Below are 26,388 nucleotides of genomic sequence, written 5' to 3'. Positions count from 1 at the left end.
GTCTGAAAGCCGTCCTTCACCTAGCTTGTTGGGAACACAAAGTTTCTTTTCAGTTGCAAACTCTACTCCATATATATATATGGGTAGGTACAAGCTCCAACTCGGTTTTACAGTGAAATCTACAGGAACTTCAAACCGGCACTAGGAAGTAGACTGAGAAACCAGAGTAAAAATTTCTCCTGCAATCCGTTCCATTTGTGCTAGATGAACGAACGTCTCTCCACATGCTCAGTTCTGAGAAATAAGTGTGTGTGAAAGCCATCCTTCACCTAGCTTGTTGGGAACACAAAGTTTCTTTTCAGTTGCAAACTCCACTCCATACATATATATGGGGAGGTACTAGCTCCAACTCGGTTTTACAGTGCAAACTGCAGGAACTTCAAACCGGCACTAGGAAACAGACTGAGAAAACAGAGTAAAAGTTTCTCCTGCAACCCGTTCCCTTTGTGCTAGATGAACGAACGTCTCTCCACATGCTCAGTTCTGAGAGATAAGTGTGTCTTAATGCCTTCCTTCACCTAGATTGTTGGGAACACAAAGTTTCTTTTCAGTTGCAAACTCGACTCCATACATATATATGGGGATGTACTAGCTCCAACTCGGTTTTACAGTGAAAACTGCAGGAACTTCAAACCGGCACTAGGAAACAGACTGAGAAACCAGAGTAAACGTTTCTCCTGCAACCCGTTCCCTTTGTGCTAGATGAACGAACGTCTCTCCACATGCTCAGTTCTGAGAGATAAGTGGGTGTGAAAGCCGTCCTTCACCTAGCTTGTTGGGAACACAAAGTTTCTTTTCAGTTGCAAACTCCACTCCATACATATATATGGGGAGGTACTAGCTCCAACTCGGTTTTACAGTGAAAACTGCAGGAACTTCAAACCGGCACTAGGAAACAGACTGAGAAACCAGAGTAAACGTTTCTCCTGCAACCCGTTCCCTTTGTGCTAGATGAACGAACGTCTCTCCACATGCTCAGTTCTGAGATAAGTCGGTGTGAAAGCCGCCCTTCACCTAGCTTGTTGGGAACAAAAAGTTTCTTTTCAGTTGCAATCTCCACTCCATACATATATATGGGGAGGTACTAGCTCCAACTCCGTTTGACAGTGAAAACTGCAGGAAAATCAAACCGGCCCTAGGAAACAGACTGAGAATCCAGAGTAAAAATTTCTCCTGCAACCCGTTCCCTTTGTGCTAGATGAACGAACGTCTCTCCACATGCTCAGTTCTGAGAGATAAGTGGGTGTGAAAGCCGTCCTTCACCTAGCTTGTTGGGAACACAAAGTTTCTTTTCAGTTGCAAACTCACCTCCATACGTATATATGGGGAGGTACTAGCTCCAACTCGGTTTTACAGTGAAAACTGCATGAACTTCAAAACGGCACTAGGAAACAGACTGAGAAACCAGAGTAAAAGTTTCTCCTGCAACCCGTTCCTTTTGTGCTAGATGAACGAACGTCTCTCCACATGCTCGTTTCTGAGAAATAAGTGTGTGTGAAAGCCGTCCTTCACTTAGCTTGTTGGGAACACAAATATTCTTTTCAGTTGCAAACTCCACTCCATACATATATATGGGTAGGTACTAGCTCCAAATCGGTTTTACAGTGCAAACTGCAGGAACTTCAAACCGGCACTAGGAAACAGACTGAGAAAGCAGAGTAAAAGTTTCTCCTGCAACCCGTTCCTTTTTTGCTAAATGAACGAACGTTTCTCCACATGCTCAGTTCTGAGAAATAAGAGTGTGTGAAAGCCGTCCTTCACCTAGCTTGTTGGGAACACAAATTTTCTTTTCAGTTGCAAACTCCACTCCATATATATATATATGGGGAGGTACTAGCTCCAACTCGGTTTTACAGTGCAAACTGCAGGAACTTCAAACCGGCACTAGGAAACAGACTGAGAAACCAGAGTAAAAGTTTCTCCTGCAACCCGTTCCTTTTGTGCTAGATGAACGAACGTCTCTCCACATTCTCAGTTCTGAGAGATAAGTGTGTGTGAAAGCCGTCCTTCAACTAGCTTGTTGGGAACACAAAGTTTCTTTTCAGTTGCAAACTCCACTCCATACATATATATGGGGAAGTACTAGCTCCAACTCGGTTTTAAAGTGAAAACTGCAGGAACTTCAAACCGGCACTAGGAAACAGACTGAGAAAACAGAGTAAAAGTTTCTCCTGCAACCCGTTCCCTTTGTGCTAGATGAACGAACGCCTCTCCACATGCTCATTTCTGAAAGATAAGTGTGTGTGAAAGCCGTCCTTCATATAGCTTGTTGGGAACACAAAGATTCTTTTCAGTTGCAAACTCCACTCCATATATATATATGGGTAGTTACTAGCTCCAAAGCGGTTTTACAGTGCAAACTGCAGGAACTTCCAACCGGCACTAGGAAACAGACTGAGAAACCAGAGTAAAAGTTTCTACTGCAACCCATTGCATTTGTGCTAGATGAACGAACGTCTCTCCAAATGCTCAGTTCTGAGAGATAAGTGTGTGTGAAATCCGAACTTCACCTAGCATGTTGGGAACACACAGTTTCTTTTCAGTTGCAAACTCCACTCCATACATATATATGGGGAGGAAAGAGCTCCAACTCGGTTTTACAATGAAAACTGCAGGAATTTCAAACCAGCACTAGTAAACACACTGAGAAACCAGAGTAAAAGTTTCTACTGCAACCCATTCCATTTGAGCTAGATGAACGAACGTCTCTCCACATGCTCAGTTCTGAGAGATAAGTGTGTGTGAAATCAGAACTTCACCTAGCATGTTGGGAACACACAGTTTCTTTTCAGTTGCAAACTCCACTCCATACATATATATGGGGAGGAAAGAGCTCCAACTCGGTTTTACAGTGAAAACTGCAGGAACTTCAAACCGGCACTAGGAAACAGACTGAGAAACCAGAGTAAACGTTTCTCCTGCAACCCGTTCCCATTGTGCTAGATGAACGAACGTCTCTCCAAATGCTCAGTTCTGAGATAAGTCGGTGTGAAAACCGCCCTTCACCTAGCTTGTTGGGAACACAAAGTTTCTTTTCAGTTGCAATCTCCACTCCATACATATATATGGGGAGGTACTAGCTCCAACTCCGTTTGACAGTGAAAACTGCAGGAACATCAAACCGGCCCTAGGAAACAGACCGAGAAACCAGAGTAAAAATTTCTCCTGCAAACCGTTCCCTTTGTTCTAGATGAACGAACGTCTCTCCACATGCTCATTTCTGAGAGATAAGTGTGTGTGAAAGCCGTCTTTCACCTAGCTTGTTGGGAACACAAAGTTTCTTATCAGTTGCAAACTCCACTCCATACATATATATGGGGAGGTACTAGCTCCAACTCTGTTTTACAGTGAAAACTACAGGAACTTCAAACCGGCACTAGGAAACAGACTGAGAAACCAGAGTAAAAGTTTCTCCTGCAACCCGTTCCATTTGTGCTAGATGAACGAACGTCTCTCCACATGCTGAGTTCTGAGAGATAAGTGGGTGTGAAAGCCGTCCTTCACCTAGCTTGTTGGGAACACAAAGTTTCTTTTCAGTTGCAAACTCACCTCCATAAGTATATATGGGGAGGTACTATCTCCAACTCGGTTTTACAGTGAAAACTGCATGAACATCAAAACGGCACTAGGAAACAGACTGAGAAACCAGAGTAAAAGTTTCTCCTGCAACCCGTTCCTTTTGTGCTAGATGAACGAAAGTCTCTCCACATGCTCAGTTCTGAGAGATACGTGTGTGTGAAAGCCGTCCTTCAACTAGCTTGTTTGGAACACAAAGTTTCTTTTCAGTTGCAAACTCCACTCCATACATATATATGGGGAAGTACTAGCTCCAAATCCGTTTTACAGTGAAAACTACAGGAACTTCAAACCGGCACTAGGAAACAGACTGAGAAACCAGAGTAAAAGTTTCTCCTGCAACCCGTTCCCTTTGTGCTAGATGAACGAACGCCTCTCCACATGCTCAATTCTGAGAGATAAGTGTGTCTGAAAGCCGTCATTCACCTAGCTTGTTGGGAACACAATGTTTCTTTTCAGTTGCAAACTCCACTCCATACATATATATGGGGAGGTAAAACCTCCAACTCGGTTTTACAGTGAAATCTGCAGGAACTTCAAACAGGCACTAGGAAAATGACTGAGAAACCAGAGTAAAAGTTTATCCTGCAACCCGTTCCCTTTGTGCTAGATGAACAAACTTCTCTCCACATTCTCAGTTCTGAGAGATAAGTGTGTGTGAAAGCCGTTCTTCACCTAGCTTGTTGGGAACACAAAGTTTCTTTTCAGTTGCAAAGTCCACTCCATACATATATATGGGGAGGGACTAGCTCCAACTCGATTTTACAGTGAAAACTGCAGGAACTTCAAACCGGCACTAGGAAACAGACTGAGAAACCAGAGTAAACGTTTCTCCTGCAACCCATTCCTTTTGTGCTAGATGAACGAACGCCTCTCCACATGCTCAATTCTGAGAGATAAGTGTGTCTGAAAGCCGTCATTCACCTAGCTTGTTGGGAACACAAAGTTTCTTTTCAGTTGCAAACTCCACTCCATACATATATATGGGGAGGTAATAGCTCCAACTCGGTTTTACAGTGAAATCTGCAGGAACTTCAAACCAGCACTAGTAAACACACTGAGAAACCAGAGTAAAAGTTTCTCCTGCAACCCGTTCCCTTTGTGCTAGATGAACGAATGCCTCTCCACATGCTCAGTTCTGAGATATAAGTGTGTGTGAAAGCCGTCCTTCACATAGCTTGTTGGGAACACAAAGTTTCTTTTCAGTTGCAAACTCCACTCCATACATATATATGGGGAGGTACTAGCTCCAACTCGGTTTTACAGTGCAAACTGCAGGAACTTCAAACCGGCACTAGGAAACAGACTGAGAAACCAGAGAAAAAGTTTCTCCTGCAACCCGTTCCTTTTGTGCTAGATGAACGAACGTCTCTCCACATGCTCAGTTCTGAGAGATAAGTGTGTGTGAATGCCGTCCTTCAACTAGCTTGTTTGGAACACAAAGTTTCTTTTCAGTTGCTAACTCCACTCGATACATATATATGGGGAAGTACTAGCTCCAACTTGGTTTTACAGTGAAAACTGCAGGAACTTCAAACCGGCACTAGGAAACAGAATGAGAAACCAGAGTAAAAGTTTCTCTTGCAACCCGTTCCCTTTGTGCTAGATGAACGAACGCCTCTCCACATGCTCAATTCTTAGAGATAAGTGTGTCTGAAAGCCGTCATTCACCTAGCTTGTTGGGAACACAAAGTTTCTTTTCAGTTGCAAACTCCAATCCATACATATATATGGGGAGGTAATAGCTCCAACTCGGTTTTACAGTGAAATCTGCAGGAACTTCAAACCGGCACTAGTAAACACACTGAGAAACCAGAGTAAAAGTTTCTCCTGCAACCCGTTCATTTGTGCTAGATGAACGAACGTCTATCCACATGCTCAGTTCTCAGATATAAGTGTGTGTGAAAGCCGTCCTTCACATAGCTTGTTGGGAACACAAATTTCTTTTCAGTTGCAAACTCCACTCCATATATATGTATGGGGAGGTACTAGCTCCAACTCGGTTTTACAGTGAAGACTGCAGGAACTTCAAACCGGCACTAGGAAACAGACTGCGAAACCAGAGTAAAAGTTTCTCCTGCAACCCGTTCCCTTTGTGCTAGATGAACGAACGTCTCTCCACATGCTCAGTTCTGAGAGATAAGTGGGTGTGAAAGCCGTCCTTCACCTAGCTTGTTGGGAACACAAAGTTTCTTTTCAGTTGCAAACTCCACTCCATACATATATATGGTGAGGTACTAGCTCCAACTCGGTTTTACAGTGAAAACTGCAGGAACTTCAAACCGGCACTAGGAAACAGACTGAGAAACCAGAGTAAACGTTTCTCCTGCAACCCATTCCTTTTTTGCTAGATGAACGAACGCCTCTCCACATGCTCAATTCTGAGAGATAAGTGTGTCTGAAAGCCGTCATTCACCTAGCTTGTTGGGAACACAAATTTTCTTTTCAGTTGCAAACTCCACTCCATACATATATATGGGGAGGTAATAGCTCCAACTCGGTTTTACAGTGAAATCTGCAGGAACTTCAAACCGGCACTAGTAAACACACTGAGAAACCAGAGTAAAAGTTTCTCCTGCAACCCGTTCCCTTTGTGCTAGATGAACGAAAGCCTCTCCACATGCTCAGTTCAGAGATATAAGTGTGTGTGAAAGCCGTCCTTCACATAGCTTGTTGGGAACACAAAGTTTCTTTTCAGTTGCAAACTCCACTCCATACATATATATGGGGAGGTACTAGCTCCAACTCGGTTTTACAGTGCAAACTGCAGGAACTTCAAACCGGCACTAGGAAACAGACTGAGAAACCAGAGAAAAAGTTTCTCCTGCAACCCGTTCCTTTTGTGCTAGATGAACGAACGTCTCTCCACATGCTCAGTTCTGAGAGAAAAGTGTGTGTGAAAGCCGTCCTTCAACTAGCTTGTTTGGAACACAAAGTTTCTTTTCAGTTGCTAACTCCACTCGATACATATATATGGGGAAGTACTAGCTCCAACTTGGTTTTACAGTGAAAACTGCAGGAACTTCAAACCGGCACTAGGAAACAGACTGAGAAACCAGAGTAAAAGTTTCTCTTGCAACCCGTTCCCTTTGTGCTAGATGAACGAACGCCTCTCCACATGCTCAATTCTTAGAGATAAGTGTGTCTGAAAGCCGTCATTCACCTAGCTTGTTGGGAACACAAAGTTTCTTTTCAGTCGCAAACTCCAATCCATACATATATATGGGGAGGTAATAGCTCCAACTCGGTTTTACAGTGAAATCTGCAGGAACTTCAAACCGGCACTAGTAAACACACTGAGAAACCAGAGTAAAAGTTTCTCCTGCAACCCGTTCATTTGTGCTAGATGAACGAACGTCTATCCACATGCTCAGTTCTCAGATATAAGTGTGTGTGAAAGCCGTCCTTCACATAGCTTGTTGGGAACACAAATTTCTTTTCAGTTGCAAACTCCACTCCATATATATGTATGGGGAGGTACTAGCTCCAACTCGGTTTTACAGTGAAGACTGCAGGAACTTCAAACCGGCACTAGGAAACAGACTGCGAAACCAGAGTAAAAGTTTCTCCTGCAACCCGTTCCCTTTGTGCTAGATGAACGAACGTCTCTCCACATGCTCAGTTCTGAGAGATAAGTGGGTGTGAAAGCCGTCCTTCACCTAGCTTGTTGGGAACACAAAGTTTCTTTTCAGTTGCAAACTCCATTCCATACATATATATGGGGAGGTACTAGCTCCAACTCGGTTTTACAGTGAAAACTGCAGGAACTTCAAACCGGCACTAGGAAACAGACTGAGAAACCAGAGTAAACGTTTCTCCTGCAACCCGTTCCCATTGTGCTAGATGAACGAACGTCTCTCCACATGCTCATTTCTGAGATAAGTCGGTGTGAAAGCCGCCCTTCACTTAGCTTGTTGGGAACACAAAGTTTCTTTTCAGTTGCAATCTCCACTCCATACATATATATGGGGAGGTACTAGCTCCAAATCCGTTTGACAGTGAAAACTGCAGGAACATCAAACCGGCCCTAGGAAACAGACTGAGAAACCAGAGTAAAAATTTCTCCTGCAAACCGTTCCCTTTGTTCTAGATGAACGAACGTCTCTCCACATGCTCATTTCTGAGAGATAAGTGTGTGTGAAAGCCGTCTTTCACCTAGCTTGTTGGGAACACAAAGTTTCTTCTCAGTTGCAAACTTCACTCCATACATATATATGGGGAGGTACTAGCTCCAACTCGGTTTTACAGTGAAAACTACAGGAACTTCAAACCGGCACTAGGAAACAGACTGAGAAACCAGAGTAAAAGTTTCTCCTGCAACCCGTTCCCTTTGTGCTAGATGAACGAACGTCTCTCCACATGCTGAGTTCTGAGAGATAAGTGGGTGTGAAAGCCGTCCTTCACCTAGCTTGTTGGGAACACAAAGTTTCTTTTCAGTTGCAAACTCACCTCCATAAGTATATATGGGGAGGTACTAGCTCCAACTCGGTTTTACAGTGAAAACTGCATGAACTTCAAAACGGCACTAGGAAACAGACTGAGAATACAGAGTAAAAGTTTCCCCTGCAACCCGTTCCCTTTGTGCTAGATGAACGAACGTCTCTCCACATGCTCAGTTCTGAGAAATAAGTGTGTGTGAAAGCCGTCCTTCACCTAGCTTGTTGGGAACACAATTTTTCTTTTCAGTTGCAAACTCCACTCCATACATATATATGGGGAGGTACTAGCTCCAACTCGGTTTTACAGTGCAAACTGCAGGAACTTCAAACCGGCACTAGGAAACAGACTGAGAAACCAGAGTAAAAGTTTCTCCTGCAACTCGTTCCTTTTGTGCTAAATGAACGAACGTCTCTCCACATGCTCAGTTCTGAGAGATAAGTGGGTGTGAAAGCCGTCCTTCACCTAGCTTGTTGGGAACACAAAGTTTCTTTTCAGTTGCAAACTCCACTCCATACGAATATATGGGGAGGTACAAGCTCCAACTCGGTTTTACAGTGAAAACTGCATGAACTTCAAAACGGCACTAGGAAACAGACTGAGAAACCAGAGTAAAAGTTTCTACTGCAACCCATTCCATTTGTGCTAGATGAACGAACGTCTCTCCACATGCTAAGTTCTGAGAGATAAGTGTGTGTGAAATCCGAACTTCACCTAGCATGTTGGGAACACAAAGTTTCTTTTCAGTTGCAAACTCCACTCCATACATATATATGGGGAGGAAAGAGCTCCAACTCTGTTTTACACTGAAAACTGCAGGAAATTCAAACCGGCACTAGTAAACACACTGAGAAACCAGAGTAAAAGTTTATCCTGCAACCCGTTCCCTTTGTGCTAGATGAACGAACGTCTCTCCACATGCTCAGTTCTGAGATATAAGTGTGTGTGAAAACCGTCCTTCACATAGCTTGTTGGGAACACAAATTTCTTTTCAGTTGCAAACTCCAATCCATATATATGTATGGGGAGGTACTAGCTCCAACTCGAATTTACAGTGAAAACTGCAGGAACTTCAAACCGGCACTAGGAAACAGACTGCGAAACCAGAGTAAAAGTTTCTCCTGCAACCCGTTCCCTTTGTGCTAGATGAACGAACGTCTCTCCACATGTTCATTTCTGAGAAATAAGTGTGTGTGAAAGCCGTCCTTCACCTAGCTTGTTGGGAACACAAAGTTTCTTTTCAGTTGCAAACTACACTCCATACATATATATGGGGAAGTACTAGCTCCAAATCCGTTTTACAGTGAAAACTACAGGAAATTCAAACCGGCACTAGTAAACACACTGAGAAACCAGAGTAAAAGTTTATCCTGCAACCCGTTCCCTTTGTGCTAGATGAACGAACGTCTCTCCACATGCTCAGTTCTGAGATATAAGTGTGTGTGAAAACCGTCCTTCACATAGCTTGTTGGGAACACAAATTTCTTTTCAGTTGCAAACTCCAATCCATATATATGTATGGGGAGGTACTAGCTCCAACTCGAATTTACAGTGAAAACTGCAGGAACTTCAAACCGGCACTAGGAAACAGACTGCGAAACCAGAGTAAAAGTTTCTCCTGCAACCCGTTCCCTTTGTGCTAGATGAACGAACGTCTCTCCACATGTTCATTTCTGAGAAATAAGTGTGTGTGAAAGCCGTCCTTCACCTAGCTTGTTGGGAACACAAAGTTTCTTTTCAGTTGCAAACTACACTCCATACATATATATGGGGAAGTACTAGCTCCAAATCCGTTTTACAGTGAAAACTACAGGAACTTCAAACCGGCACTAGGAAACAGACTGAGAAACGAGAGTAAAAGTTTCTCCTGCAACCCGTTCCCTTTGTGCTAGATGAACGAACGCCTCTCCACATGCTCAATTCTGAGAGATAAGTGTGTCTGAAAGCCGTCATTCACCTAGCTTGTTGGGAACACAAAGTTTCTTTTCAGTTGCAAACTCCACTCCATACATATATATGGGGAGGTAAAAGCTCCAACTCGGTTTTACAGTGAAATCTGCAGGAACTTCAAACAGGCACTAGGAAAATGACTGAGAAACCAGAGTAAAAGTTTATCCTGCAACCCGTTCCCTTTGTGCTAGATGAACGAACTTCTCTCCACATTCTCAGTTCTGAGAGATAAGTGTGTGCGAAAGCCGTTCTTCACCTAGCTTGTTGGGAACACAAAGTTTCTTTTCAGTTGCAAACTCCACTCCATACATATATATGGGGAGGGACTAGCTCCAACACGATTTTACTGTGAAAACTGCAGGAACTTCAAACCGGCACTAGGAAACAGACTGAGAAACCAGAGTAAACGTTTCTCCTGCAACCCATTCCTTTTGTGCTAGATGAACGAACGCCTCTCCACATGCTCAATTCTGAGAGATAAGTGGGTCTGAAAGCCGTAATTCACCTAGCTTGTTGGGAACACAAAGTTTCTTTTCAGTTGCAAACTCCACTCCATACATATATATGGGGAGGTAATAGCTCCAACTCGGTTTTACTGTGAAATCTGCAGGAACTTCAAACCGGCACTAGTAAACACACTGAGAAACCAGAGTAAAAGTTTCTCCTGCAACCCGTTCCCTTTGTGCTAGATGAACGAACGTCTCTCCACATGCTCAGTTCTGAGATATAAGTGTGTGTGAAAGCCGTCCTTCACATAGCTTGTTGGGAACACAAATTTCTTTTCAGTTGCAAACTCCACTCCATATATACGTATGGGGAGGTACTAGCTCCAACTCGGTTTTACAGTGAAGACTGCAGGAACTTCAAACCGGCACTAGGAAACAGACTGCGAAACCAGAGTAAAAGTTTCTCCTGCAAACCGTTCCCTTTGTGCTAGATGAATGAACGTCTCTCCACATGTTCATTTCTGAGAAATAAGTGTGTGTGAAAGCCGTCCTTCACCTAGCTTGTAAGGAACACAAATTTTCTTTTTAGTTGCAAACTCCACTCCATACATATATATGGGGAGGTACTAGCTCCAACTCGGTTTTACAGTGCAAACTGCAGGAACTTCCAACCGGCACTAGGAAACAGACTGAGAAACCAGAGTAAATGTTTCTCCTTCAACCCGTTCCTTTTGTGCTAGATGAACGAACGTCTCTCCACATGCTCAGTTCTGAGAGATACTTGTGTGTGAAAGCAGTCCTTCAACTAGCTTGTTTGGAACACAAAGTTTCTTTTCAGTTGCAAACTCCACTCCATACATATATATGGGGAAGTACTAGCTCCAAATCCGTTTTACAGTGAAAACTGCAGGAACTTCAAACCGGCACTAGGAAACAGACTGAGAAACCAGAGTAAAAGTTTCTCCTGCAACCCGTTCCTTTGTGCTAGATGAACGAACGCCTCTCCACATGCTCAATTCTGAGAGATAAGTGTGTCTTAAAGCCGTCATTCACCTAGCTTGTTGGGAACACAAAGTTTCTTTTCAGTTGCAAACTCCACTCCATACATATATATGGGGAGGTAAAAGCTCCAACTCGGTTTACAGTGAAATCTGCAGGAACTTCAAACAGGCACTAGGAAAATGACTGAGAAACCAGAGTAAAAGTTTATCCTGCAACCCGTTCCCTTTGTGCTAGATGAACGAACGTCTCTCCACATGCTGAGTTCTGAGAGATAAGTGGGTGTGAAAGCCGTCCTTCACCTAGCTTGTTGGGAACACAAAGTTTCTTTTCAGTTGCAAACTCACCTCCATAAGTATATATGGGGAGGTACTAGCTCCAACTCGGTTTTACAGTGAAAACTGCATGAACTTCAAAACGGCACTAGGAAACAGACTGAGAATACAGAGTAAAAGTTTCCCCTGCAACCCGTTCCCTTTGTGCTAGATGAACGAACGTCTCTCCACATGCTCAGTTCTGAGAAATAAGTGTGTGTGAAAGCCGTCCTTCACCTAGCTTGTTGGGAACACAATTTTTCTTTTCAGTTGCAAACTCCACTCCATACATATATATGGGGAGGTACTAGCTCCAACTCGGTTTTACAGTGCAAACTGCAGGAACTTCAAACCGGCACTAGGAAACAGACTGAGAAACCAGAGTAAAAGTTTCTCCTGCAACTCGTTCCTTTTGTGCTAAATGAACGAACGTCTCTCCACATGCTCAGTTCTGAGAGATAAGTGGGTGTGAAAGCCGTCCTTCACCTAGCTTGTTGGGAACACAAAGTTTCTTTTCAGTTGCAAACTCCACTCCATACGAATATATGGGGAGGTACAAGCTCCAACTCGGTTTTACAGTGAAAACTGCATGAACTTCAAAACGGCACTAGGAAACAGACTGAGAAACCAGAGTAAAAGTTTCTACTGCAACCCATTCCATTTGTGCTAGATGAACGAACGTCTCTCCACATGCTAAGTTCTGAGAGATAAGTGTGTGTGAAATCCGAACTTCACCTAGCATGTTGGGAACACAAAGTTTCTTTTCAGTTGCAAACTCCACTCCATACATATATATGGGGAGGAAAGAGCTCCAACTCTGTTTTACACTGAAAACTGCAGGAAATTCAAACCGGCACTAGTAAACACACTGAGAAACCAGAGTAAAAGTTTATCCTGCAACCCGTTCCCTTTGTGCTAGATGAACGAACGTCTCTCCACATGCTCAGTTCTGAGATATAAGTGTGTGTGAAAACCGTCCTTCACATAGCTTGTTGGGAACACAAATTTCTTTTCAGTTGCAAACTCCAATCCATATATATGTATGGGGAGGTACTAGCTCCAACTCGAATTTACAGTGAAAACTGCAGGAACTTCAAACCGGCACTAGGAAACAGACTGCGAAACCAGAGTAAAAGTTTCTCCTGCAACCCGTTCCCTTTGTGCTAGATGAACGAACGTCTCTCCACATGTTCATTTCTGAGAAATAAGTGTGTGTGAAAGCCGTCCTTCACCTAGCTTGTTGGGAACACAAAGTTTCTTTTCAGTTGCAAACTACACTCCATACATATATATGGGGAAGTACTAGCTCCAAATCCGTTTTACAGTGAAAACTACAGGAAATTCAAACCGGCACTAGTAAACACACTGAGAAACCAGAGTAAAAGTTTATCCTGCAACCCGTTCCCTTTGTGCTAGATGAACGAACGTCTCTCCACATGCTCAGTTCTGAGATATAAGTGTGTGTGAAAACCGTCCTTCACATAGCTTGTTGGGAACACAAATTTCTTTTCAGTTGCAAACTCCAATCCATATATATGTATGGGGAGGTACTAGCTCCAACTCGAATTTACAGTGAAAACTGCAGGAACTTCAAACCGGCACTAGGAAACAGACTGCGAAACCAGAGTAAAAGTTTCTCCTGCAACCCGTTCCCTTTGTGCTAGATGAACGAACGTCTCTCCACATGTTCATTTCTGAGAAATAAGTGTGTGTGAAAGCCGTCCTTCACCTAGCTTGTTGGGAACACAAAGTTTCTTTTCAGTTGCAAACTACACTCCATACATATATATGGGGAAGTACTAGCTCCAAATCCGTTTTACAGTGAAAACTACAGGAACTTCAAACCGGCACTAGGAAACAGACTGAGAAACGAGAGTAAAAGTTTCTCCTGCAACCCGTTCCCTTTGTGCTAGATGAACGAACGCCTCTCCACATGCTCAATTCTGAGAGATAAGTGTGTCTGAAAGCCGTCATTCACCTAGCTTGTTGGGAACACAAAGTTTCTTTTCAGTTGCAAACTCCACTCCATACATATATATGGGGAGGTAAAAGCTCCAACTCGGTTTTACAGTGAAATCTGCAGGAACTTCAAACAGGCACTAGGAAAATGACTGAGAAACCAGAGTAAAAGTTTATCCTGCAACCCGTTCCCTTTGTGCTAGATGAACGAACTTCTCTCCACATTCTCAGTTCTGAGAGATAAGTGTGTGCGAAAGCCGTTCTTCACCTAGCTTGTTGGGAACACAAAGTTTCTTTTCAGTTGCAAACTCCACTCCATACATATATATGGGGAGGGACTAGCTCCAACTCGATTTTACTGTGAAAACTGCAGGAACTTCAAACCGGCACTAGGAAACAGACTGAGAAACCAGAGTAAACGTTTCTCCTGCAACCCATTCCTTTTGTGCTAGATGAACGAACGCCTCTCCACATGCTCAATTCTGAGAGATAAGTGGGTCTGAAAGCCGTAATTCACCTAGCTTGTTGGGAACACAAAGTTTCTTTTCAGTTGCAAACTCCACTCCATACATATATATGGGGAGGTAATAGCTCCAACTCGGTTTTACTGTGAAATCTGCAGGAACTTCAAACCGGCACTAGTAAACACACTGAGAAACCAGAGTAAAAGTTTCTCCTGCAACCCGTTCCCTTTGTGCTAGATGAACGAACGTCTCTCCACATGCTCAGTTCTGAGATATAAGTGTGTGTGAAAGCCGTCCTTCACATAGCTTGTTGGGAACACAAATTTCTTTTCAGTTGCAAACTCCACTCCATATATACGTATGGGGAGGTACTAGCTCCAACTCGGTTTTACAGTGAAGACTGCAGGAACTTCAAACCGGCACTAGGAAACAGACTGCGAAACCAGAGTAAAAGTTTCTCCTGCAAACCGTTCCCTTTGTGCTAGATGAATGAACGTCTCTCCACATGTTCATTTCTGAGAAATAAGTGTGTGTGAAAGCCGTCCTTCACCTAGCTTGTAAGGAACACAAATTTTCTTTTTAGTTGCAAACTCCACTCCATACATATATATGGGGAGGTACTAGCTCCAACTCGGTTTTACAGTGCAAACTGCAGGAACTTCCAACCGGCACTAGGAAACAGACTGAGAAACCAGAGTAAATGTTTCTCCTTCAACCCGTTCCTTTTGTGCTAGATGAACGAACGTCTCTCCACATGCTCAGTTCTGAGAGATACTTGTGTGTGAAAGCAGTCCTTCAACTAGCTTGTTTGGAACACAAAGTTTCTTTTCAGTTGCAAACTCCACTCCATACATATATATGGGGAAGTACTAGCTCCAAATCCGTTTTACAGTGAAAACTGCAGGAACTTCAAACCGGCACTAGGAAACAGACTGAGAAACCAGAGTAAAAGTTTCTCCTGCAACCCGTTCCTTTGTGCTAGATGAACGAACGCCTCTCCACATGCTCAATTCTGAGAGATAAGTGTGTCTTAAAACCGTCATTCACCTAGCTTGTTGGGAACACAAAGTTTCTTTTCAGTTGCAAACTCCACTCCATACATATATATGGGGAGGTAAAAGCTCCAACTCGGTTTACAGTGAAATCTGCAGGAACTTCAAACAGGCACTAGGAAAATGACTGAGAAACCAGAGTAAAAGTTTATCCTGCAACCCGTTCCCTTTGTGCTAGATGAACGAACTTCTCTCCACATTCTCAGTTCTGAGAGATAAGTGTGTGTGAAAGCCGTTCTTCACCTAGCTTGTTGGGAACACAAAGTTTCTTTTCAGTTGCAAACTCCACTCCATACATATATATGGGGAGGTAATAGCTCCAACTCGGTTTTACAGTGAAATCTGCAGGAACTTCAAACCGGCACTAGTAAACACACTGAGAAACCAGAGTAAAAGTTTCTCCTGCAACCCGTTCCCTTTGTGCTGGATGAACGAACGTCTCTCCACATGCTCAGTTCTGAGATATAAGTGTGTGTGAAAGCCGTCCTTCACATAGCTTGTTGGGAACACAAATTTCTTTTCAGTTGCAAACTCCACTCCATATATACGTATGGGGAGGTACTAGCTCCAACTCGGTTTTACAGTGAAGACTGCATGAACTTCAAACCGGCACTAGGAAACAGACTGCGAAACCAGAGTAAAAGTTTCTCCTGCAAACCGTTCCCTTTGTGCTAGATGAACGAACGTCTCTCCACATGTTCATTTCTGAGATATAAGTGTGTGTGAAAGCCGTCCTTCACCTAGCTTGTTAGGAACACAAATTTTCTTTTTAGTTGCAAACTCCACTCCATACATATATATGGGGAGGTACTAGCTCCAACTCGGTTTTACAGTGCAAACTGCAGGAACTTCCAACCGACACTAGGAAACAGACTGAGAAACCAGAGTAAAAGTTTCTCCTTCAACCCGTTCCTTTTGTGCTAGATGAACGAACGTCTCTCCACATGCTCAGTTCTGAGAGATAAGTGTGTGTGAAAGCAGTCCTTCAACTAGCTTGTTTGGAACACAACGTTTCTTTTCAGTTGCAAACTCCACTCCATACATATATATGGGGAAGTACTAGCTCCAAATCCGTTTTACAGTGAAAACTGCAGGAACTTCAAACCGGCACTAGGAAACAGACTGAGAAACCAGAGTAAAAGTTTCTCCTGCAACCCGTTCCCTTTGTGCTAGATGAACGAAAGCCTCTCCACATGCTCAATTCTGAGAGATAAGTGTGTCTGAAAGCCGTCATTCACCTAGCTTGTTGGGAACACAAAGTTTCTTTTCAGTTGCAAACTCCACTCCTTACATATATATGGGGAGGTAAAAGCTCCAACTCGGTTTTACAGTGAAATCTGCAGGAACTTCAAACAGGCACTAGGAAAATGACTGAGAAACCAGAGTAAAAGTTTATCCTGCAACCCGTTCCGTTTGTGATAGATGAACGAACGTCTCTCCACATGCTCAGTTCTGAGAGATAAGTGTGTGTGAAAGCCGTCCTTCACATAGCTTGTTGGGAACACAAAGTTACTTTTCAGTTGCAAACTCCACTCCATACATATGTATGGGGAGGTACTAGCTCCAACTCGTTTTTACAGTGAAAATTGCAGGAACTTCAAACCGGCACTAGGAAACAGACTGAGAAACCAGAGTAAAAGTTTCTCCTGCCACCCGTTCCCATTGTGCTAGATGAACGAACGTCTCTCCACATGTTCATTTCTGAGAAATAAGTGTGTGTGGAAGCCGTCCTTCAACTAGCTTGTTGGGAACACAAATTTTCTTTTCAGTGGCAAAATCCACTCCATACATATATATGGGGAGGTACTAGCTAGAACTCGATTTTACAGTGCAAACTGCAGGAACTTCAAACCGGCACTAGGAAACAGACTGATAAACCAGAGTAAAAGTTTCACCTGCAACCCGTTCATTTTGTGCTAGATGAACGAACGTCTCTCCACATGCTCAGTTCTGAGAGATAAGTGTGTGTGAAAGCCGTCCTTCAACTAGCTTGTTGGGAACACAAAGTTTCTTGTCAGTTGCAAACTCCACTCCATACATATATATGGGGAAGTACTAGCTCCAACTCGGTTTTACAGTGAAAACTGCAGGAACTTCAAACCGGCACTAGGAAACAGACTGAGAAACCAGAGTAAAAGTTTCTCCTGCAACCCGTTTCCTTTGTGCTAGATTAACGAACGCCTCTCCACATGCTCAGTTCTGAGATATAAGTGTGTCTGAAAGCCGTCCTTCACCTAGCTTGTTGGGAACACAAAGTTTCTTTTCAGTTGCAAACTCCAATCCATACATATATATGGGGAGGTAATTGCTCCAACACGGTTTTACAGTGAAATCTGCAGGAACTTCAAACCGGCACTAGGAAACAGACTGAGAAACCAGAGTAAAATTTCTCCTGCAACGCGTTCCCTATGTGCTAGATGAACGAACTTCTCTCCACATGCTCAGTTCTGAGAGATAAGTGTGTGTGAAAGCCGTTCTTCACCTAGCTTGTTGGGAACACAATGTTTCTTTTCAGTTGCAAACTCCACTCCATACATATATATGGTGAGGTACTAGCTCCAACTCTTTTTTACAGTGAAAACTGCAGGAACTTCAAACCGGCACTAGGAAACAGACTGAGAAACCAGAGTTAACATTTCCCCTGCAACCCGTTCCCTTTGTGCTAGATGAACGAACGTCTCTCCAAATGCTCAGTTCTGAGAGATAAGTGTGTCTGAAAGCCGTCATTCACCTAGCTTGTTGGGAACACAAAGTTTCTTTTCAGTTGCAAACTCCACTCCTTACATATATATGGGGAGGTAAAAGCTCCAACTCGGTTTTACAGTGAAATCTGCAGGAACTTCAAACAGGCACTAGGAAAATGACTGAGAAACCAGAGTAAAAGTTTATCCTGCAACCCGTTCCCTTTGTGATAGATGAACGAACGTCTCTCCACATGCTCAGTTCTGAGAGATAAGTGTGTGTGAAAGCCGTCCTTCACATAGCTTGTTGGGAACACAAAGTTACTTTTCAGTTGCAAACTCCACTCCATACATATGTATGGGGAGGTACTAGCTCCAACTCGTTTTTACAGTGAAAATTGCAGGAACTTCAAACCGGCACTAGGAAACAGACTGCGAAACCAGAGTAAAAGTTTCTCCTGCAACCCGTTCCATTTGTGCTAGATGAACGAACGTCTCTCCACATACTCAGTTCTGAGAGATAAGTGTGTGTGAAAGCCGAAATTCACCTAGCATGTTGGGAACACAAATTTAATTTTCAGTTGCAAACTCCACTCCATACATATATATGGGGAGGAAAGAGCTCCAACTCGGTTTTACAGTGAAAACTGCATTAACTTCAAACCGGCACTAGTAAACACACTGAGAAACCAGAGAAAAAGTTTCCCCTGCAAACCGTTCCCTTTGTGCTAGATGAACGAACGTCTCTCCACATGCTCAGTTCTGAGAGATAAGTGTGTGTGAAAGTCGTCCTTCACATAGCTTGTTGGGATCACAAAGTTTCTTTTCATTTACAAACTCCACTCCATACATATATATGGGGAGGTACTAGCTCCAAATCTGTTTTACAGTGAAAACTGCAGGAACTTCAAACCGGCACTAGGAAACAGACTGAGAAACCAGAGTAAAAGTTTCTTCTGAAACCCGTTCCCTTTGTGCTAGTTGAAAGAACGTCTCTCCACATGCTCAGTTCTGAGAGATAAGTGTGTGTGAAAGCCGTCCTTCATATAGCTTGTTGGGAACACAAAGTTTCTTTTCAGTTGCAAACTCCACTCCATATATATATATAGGGAGGTACTAGCTCCAACGCGGTTTTACAGTGAAAACTGCAGGAAATTCAAACCGGCTCTAGGAAACAGACTGAGAATCCAGAGTAAAAGTTTCTCCTGCAACCCGTTCCCTTTGTGCTAGATGAACGAACGTCTCTCCACATGCTCAGTTCTGAGAGGCAAGTGTGTATGGAAGCCGTCCTTCACCCAGCTTGTTGGGAACACAAAATTTCTTTTCAGTTGCAAACCCCAATCCATACATATATATGGGGAGGTACTAGCTCCAACTCGGCTTTACATTGCAAATTGCAGGAACTTCAAACTGGCACTAGGAAACAGGCTGAGAAACCAGAGTAAAAGTTTATCCGGCAACCCGTTCCCTTCGTGCTAGATGAACGAAACTCTCTCCAAATTCTCAGTTCTGAGAGATAATTGTGTTGAATGCCGACCTTCACCTAGCTTGTTGGGAACACAAAGTTTCTTTTCAGTTGCAAACTCCACTCCATACATATATATGGGGAGGTATTAGCTCCAAATCGGTTTTACAGTGCAAACTACAGGAACTTCAATCCGGCACTAGGAAAGAGACTGAGAAACCAGAGTAAAAATTTCTCCTGCAACCCTTTCCCTTTGTGCTAGATGAACGAACGTCTCTCCACAGGCTTATTCTGAGAGAAAAGTGTGTGTGAAAGCCGTCCTTCAACTAACTTGATGGGAACACAAAGTTTCTTTTCAGTTGCAAACTCCACTCCATACATATATTTGGGGAGGTACTTGCTCCAACACGGTTTTACAGTGAAAACTGCAGGAACTTCAACCCGGCACTAGGAAACTGACTGAGAAACCAGAGTAAAAGTTTCTCCTGCAACCCGTTCCCTTTGTGCTAGATGAACAAACGTCTCTCCACATGCTCAGTTCTGAGAGATAATTGTGTATGAAAGCCGTCCTTCAACTTGCTTGTTGGGAACACAAAGTTTCTTTTCAGTTGCAAACTCCACTCCATAAATATATATGGGGTGTTACTAGCTCCAAATCTGTTTTACACTGAATACTGCAAGAACTGCAAACCGGCACTAGGAAACAGACTTATGAATCAGAGTAAATGTTTCTCCTGCAAACCGTTCCCTTTGTGCTAGATGAACGAAAGTCTCTCCAAATGCTCAGTTCTGAGAGATAAGTGTGTGTGAAAGCCGTTCTTCACCTAGCTTGTTGGGAACACAAAGTTTCTTTTCAGTTGCAAACTCCACTCCATACATTTATATGGGGAGGTACTAGCTCCAACTCGGTTTTACAGTAAAAACTGCAGGGACTTCAAACAGGCACTAGGAAACATACTGAGAAACCAGAGTAAAAGTTTCTCCTGCAGCCCGTTCCCATTGTGCTACATGAACGAACGTTTCTCCACATTCTCAGTTCTGAGAAATAAGTGTGTGTGAAAGCCGCACTTCACCTAGCTTGTTGGGAACACAAAGTTTCTTTTCAGTTGCAAACTCCACTCCATACATATATATGGGGAGGTACTAGCTCCAACTCTGTTTTACAGAGCAAACTGCAGGAACTTCCAACCGGCACTATGAAACAGACTGAGAAACCAGAGTAAAAGTTTCTACTGCAACCCGATCCATTTGTGCTAGATGAACGAACATCTCTCCACATACTCAGTTCTGAGTGATAAGTGTGTGTGAAAGCCGAACTTCACCTAGCATGTTGGGAACACAAATTTAATTTTCAGTTGCAAACTCCACTCCATACATATATATGGGGAGGAAAGAGCTCCAACTCGGTTTTACAGTGAAAACTGCAGGAACTTCAAACCGGCACTAGTAAACACACTGAGAAACCAGAGTAAAAGTTTCCCCTGCAAACCGTTCCCTTTGTGCTAGATGAGCGAACGTCTCTCCACATGCTCAGTTCTGAGAGATAAGTGTGTGTGAAAGTCGTCCTTCACATAGCTTGTTGGGATCACAAAGTTTCTTTTCAGTTGCAAACTCCACTCCATACATATATATGGGGAGGTACTAGCTCCAACTCGGTTTTACAGTGAAAACTGCAGGAACTTCAAACCGGCACTAGGAAACAGACTGAGAAACCAGAGAAAAGTTTCTCCTGAAACCCGTTCCCTTTGTGCTAGTTGAACGAACGTCTCTCCACATGCTCAGTTCTGAGAGATAAGTGTGTGTGAAAGCCGTCCTTCATATAGCTTGTTGGGAACACAAAGTTTCTTTTCATTTGCAAACTCCACTCCATATATATATATGGGGAGGTACTAGCTCCAACGCGGTTTTACAGTGAAAACTGCAGGAACTTCAAACCGGCTCTAGGAAACAGACTGAGAATCCAGGGTAAAAGTTTCTCCTGCAACCCGTTCCCTTTTTTCTAGATGAACGAACGTCACTCCACATGCTCAGTTCTGAGAGGTAAGTGTGTATGGAAGCCGTACTTCACCCAGCTTGTTGGGAACACAAAATTTCTTTTCAGTTGCAAACCCCAATTAATACATATATATGGGGAGGTACTAGCTCCAACTCGGATTTACAGTGCAAATTGCAGGAACTTCAAACCGGCACTAGGAAACAGACTGAGAAACCAGAGTAAAAGTTTTTCCTGCAACCCGTTCCCTTCGTGCTAGATTAACGAAACTCTCTCCACATGCTCAGTTCTGAGAGATAAGTGTGTGTGAAAGCCGTCCTTCACCTAGCTTGTTGGGAACACAAAGTTTCTTTTCAGTTGCAAACTCCACTCCATACATATATATGGGGAGGTATTAGCTCCAAATCGGTTTTACAGTGCAAACTGCAGGAACTTCAATCCGGCACTAGGAAAGAGACTGAGAAACCAGAGTAAAAATTTCTCCTGCAAACCGTTCCCTTTGTGCTAGATGAACGAACGTCTCTCCACTGGCTTATTCTGAGAGAAATGTGTGTGTGAAATCCGTCCTTCACCTAACTTGATGGGAACACAAAGTTTCTTTTCAGTTGCAAACTCCAATCCATACATATATATGGGGAGGTACTAGCCCCAACACGATTTTACAGTGAAAACTGCAGGATCTTCAACCCGGCACTAGGAAACAGACTGAGAAACCAGAGTAAAAGTTTCTCCTGCAACCCGTTCCCTTTGTGCTAGATGAACAAACGTCTCTACACATGCTCAGTTCTGAGAGATAATTGTGTGTGAAAGCCGTCCTTCACCTAGCTTGTTGGGAACACAAAGTTTCTTTTCAGTTGCAAACTCCACTCCATAAATATATATTGGTTGGTACTAGCTCCAACTCTGTTTTACACTGAAAACTGCAAGAACTTCAAACCGGCACTAGGAAACAGACTGAGGAACCAGAGTAAATGTTTCTCCTGCAACCCGTTCCCTTTGTGCTAGATGAACGAACGTCTCTCCACATGCTCAGTTCTGAGAGATAATTGTGTGTGAAAGCCGTTCTTCACCTAGCTTGTTGGGAACTCAAAGTTTCTTTTCATTAGCAAACTCAATTCCATACATATAAATTGGGAGGTACTAGCTCCAACTCGGTTTTTCAGAGCAAACTGCAGGAACTTCCAACCGGCACTATGAAACAGACTGAGAAACCAGAGTAAATGTTTCTACTGCAACCCGTTCCATTGTGCTGGATGAACGAACGTCTCTCCACATACTCAGTTCTGAGAGATAAGTGTGTGTGAAAGCCGAACTTCACCTAGCATGTTGGGAACACAAATTTAATTTTCAGTTGCTAACTCCACTCCATACATATATATGGGGAGGAAAGAGCTCCAACTCGGTTTTACAGTGAAAACTGCAGGAACTTCAAACCGGCACTAGTAAACACACTGAGAAACCAGAGTAAAAGTTTCCCCTCCAAACCATTCCCTTTGTGCTAGATGAACGAACGTCTCTCCACATGCTCAGTTCTGAGAGGTAAGTGTGTGTGAAAGTCGTCCTTCACATAGCTTGTTGGGATCACAAAGTTTCTTTTCAGTTGCAAACTCCACTCCATACATATATATTGGGAGGAAAGAGCTCCAACTCGGTTTTACAGTGAAAACTGCAGGAACTTCAAACCGGCACTAGTAAACACACTGAGAAACCAGAGTAAAAGTTTCCCCTGCAAACCATTCCCTTTGTGCTAGATGAACGAACGTCTCTCCACATGCTCAGTTCTGAGAGGTAAGTGTGTGTGAAAGTCGTCCTTCACATAGCTTGTTGGTATCACAAAGTTTCTTTTCAGTTGCAAACTCCACTCCATACATATATATGGGGAGGTACTAGCTCCAAATCTGTTTTACAGTGAAAACTGCAGGAACTTCAAAACGGCACTAGGAAACAGACTGAGAAACCAGAGTAAACGTTTCTCCTGCAACACGTTCCCTTTATGCTAGATGAACGAACGTCTCTCCACAGGCTATTTCTGAGAGAAAAGTGTGTGTGAAAGCCGTCCTTCAACTAACTTGAAGGGAACACAAAGTATATTTTCAGTTGCAAACTCCACTCCGTACATATATAAGGGGAGGTACTAGCTCCAACTCGGTTCTACAGTGAAAACTGCAGGAACTTCTAACCGGCACTAGGAAACAGACTGAGAAACCAGAGTAAAAATTTTCCTGCAACCCGTTCCATTTGTTCTAGATGAACGAACGTCTCTCCACATGCTCGGTTCTGAGAAATAAGTGTGTGTGAAAGCCGACCTTCACCTAGCTTGTTGGGAACACAAATTTTCTTTTCAGTTGCAAATTGCACTCCATACATATATATGGGGAGGTACTAGCTCCAACTCGGTTTTACAGTGCAAACGACAGGAACTTCAAACCGGCACTAGGAAACAGACTGAGAAACCAGAGTAAAAGTTTCTACTGTAACCCGTTCCCTTTGTGCTAGATGAATGAACGTCTCTCCACATGCTCAGTTCTGAGAGATAAGTGTGTCTGAAAGCCGTCCTTCACCTAGCTTGTTGGGAACACAAAGTTTCTTTTCAGTTTCAAACTCCACTCCAGAAATATATATGGGGTGGTACTAGCTCCAACTCTGTTTTACACTGAAAACTGCAAGAACTGCAAACCGGCACTAGTAAACAGACTTATGAATCAGAGTAAATGTTTCTCCTGCAAACCGTTCCCTTTGTGCTAGATGAACGAAAGTCTCTCCAAATGCTCAGGTCTGAGAGATAAGTGTGTGTGAAAGCCGTTCTTCACCTAGCTTGTTGGGAACACAAAGTTTCTTTTCAGTTGCAAACTCCACTCCATACATTTATATGGGGAGGTACTAGCTCCAACTCGGTTTTACAGTGAAAACTGCAGGAACTTCAAACAGGCACTAGGAAACATACTGAGAAACCAGAGTAAAAGTTTCTCCTGCAGCCCGTTCCCATTGTGCTACATGAAAGAACGTTTCTCCACATTCTCAGTTCTGAGAAATAAGTGTGTGTGAAAGCCGCCCTTCACCTAGCTTGGTGGGAACACAAAGTTTCTTTTCAGTTGCAAACTCCACTCCATACATATATATGGGGAGGTACTAGCTCCAACTCTGTTTTACAGAGCAAACTGCAGGAAATTCCAACCGGCACTATGAAACAGACTGAGAAACCAGAGTAAAAGTTTCTACTGCAACCCGTTCCATTTGTGCTAGATGAACGAACGTATCTCCACATACTCAGTTCTGAGTGATAAGTGTGTGTGAAAGCCGAACTTCACATAGCATGTTGGGAACACAAATTTAATTTTCAGTTGCAAACTCCACTCCATACATATATATGGGGAGGAAAGAGCTCCAACTCGGTTTTACAGTGAAAACTGCAGGAACTTCAAACCGGCACTAGTAAACACACTGAGAAACCAGAGTAAAACTTTCCCCTGCAAACCGTTCCCTTTGTGCTAGATGAACGAACGTCTCTCCACATGCTCAGTTCTGAGAGATATGTGTGTGTGAAAGTCGTCCTTCACATAGCTTGTTGGGATCACAAAGTTTCTTTTCAGTTGCAAACTCCACTCCATACATATATATGGGGAGGTACTAGCTCCAACGCGGTTTTACAGTGAAAACTGCAGGAACTTCAAACCGTCTCTAGGAAACAGACTGAGAATCCAGAGTAAAAGTTTCTCCTGCAACCCGTTCCCTTTGTTCTAGATGAACGAACGTCACTCCACATGCTCAGTTCTGAGAGGTAAGTGTGTATGGAAGCCGTCCTTCACCCAGCTTGTTGGGAACACAAAATTTCTTTTCAGTTGCAAACCCCAATTAATACATATATATGGGGAGGTACTAGCTCCAACTCGGATTTACAGTGCAAATTGCAGGAACTTCAAACCGGCACTAGGAAACAGACTGAGAAACCAGAGTAAAAGTTTTTCCTGCAACCCGTTCCCTTCGTGCTAGATTAACGAAACTCTCTCCACATGCTCAGTTCTGAGAGATAAGTGTGTGTGAAAGCCGTCCTTCACCTAGCTTGTTGGGAACACAAAGTTTCTTTTCAGTTGCAAACTCCACTCCATACATATATATGGGGAGGTATTAGCTCCAAATCGGTTTTACAGTGCAAACTGCAGGAACTTCAATCCGGCACTAGGAAAGAGACTGAGAAACCAGAGTAAAAATTTCTCCTGCAAACCGTTCCCTTTGTGCTAGATGAACGAACGTCTCTCCACTGGGTTATTCTGAGAGAAATGTGTGTGTGAAATCCGCCCTTCACCTAACTTGATGGGAACACAAAGTTTCTTTTCAGTTGCAAACTCCAATCCATACATATATATGGGGAGGTACTAGCCCCAACACGGTTTTACAGTGAAAACTGCAGGATCTTCAACCCGGCACTAGGAAACAGACTGAGAAACCAGAGTAAAAGTTTCTCCTGCAACCCGTTCCCTTTGTGCTAGATGAACAAACGTCTCTACACATGCTCAGTTCTGAGAGATAATTGTGTGTGAAAGCCGTCCTTCACCTAGCTTGTTGGGAACACAAAGTTTCTTTTCAGTTGCAAACTCCACTCCATAAATATATATTGGTTGGTACTAGCTCCAACTCTGTTTTACACTGAAAACTGCAAGAATTTCAAACCGGCACTAGGAAACAGACTGAGGAACCAGAGTAAATGTTTCTCCTGCAAACCGTTCCCTTTGTTCTAGATGAACGAAAGTCTCTACAAATGCTCAGTTCTGAGAGATAAGTGTGTGTGAAAGCCGTTCTTCACCTAGCTTGTTGGGAACACAAAGTTTATTTTCAGTTGAAAACTCCAATCCATATATTTATATGGGGAGGTACTAGCTCCAACTCGGTTTTACAGTGAAAACTGCAGGAACTTCAAACAGGCACTAGGAAACATACTGAGAAACCAGAGTAAAAGTTTCTCCTGCAGCCCGTTCCCATTGTGCTATATGAACGAACGTTTCTCCACATTCTCAGTTCTGAGAAATAAGTGTGTGTGAAAGCCGCCCTTCACCT

This window comes from Camelus dromedarius, unplaced genomic scaffold (genome assembly GCF_036321535.1).
Source record: "Camelus dromedarius isolate mCamDro1 unplaced genomic scaffold, mCamDro1.pat HAP1_SCAFFOLD_180, whole genome shotgun sequence".
In the NCBI taxonomy this organism is placed as follows: Eukaryota; Metazoa; Chordata; class Mammalia; order Artiodactyla; family Camelidae; genus Camelus; species Camelus dromedarius.
The sequence above is the reverse complement of the archived record's forward strand: the minus strand, read 5'-3'. Positions refer to the sequence as shown.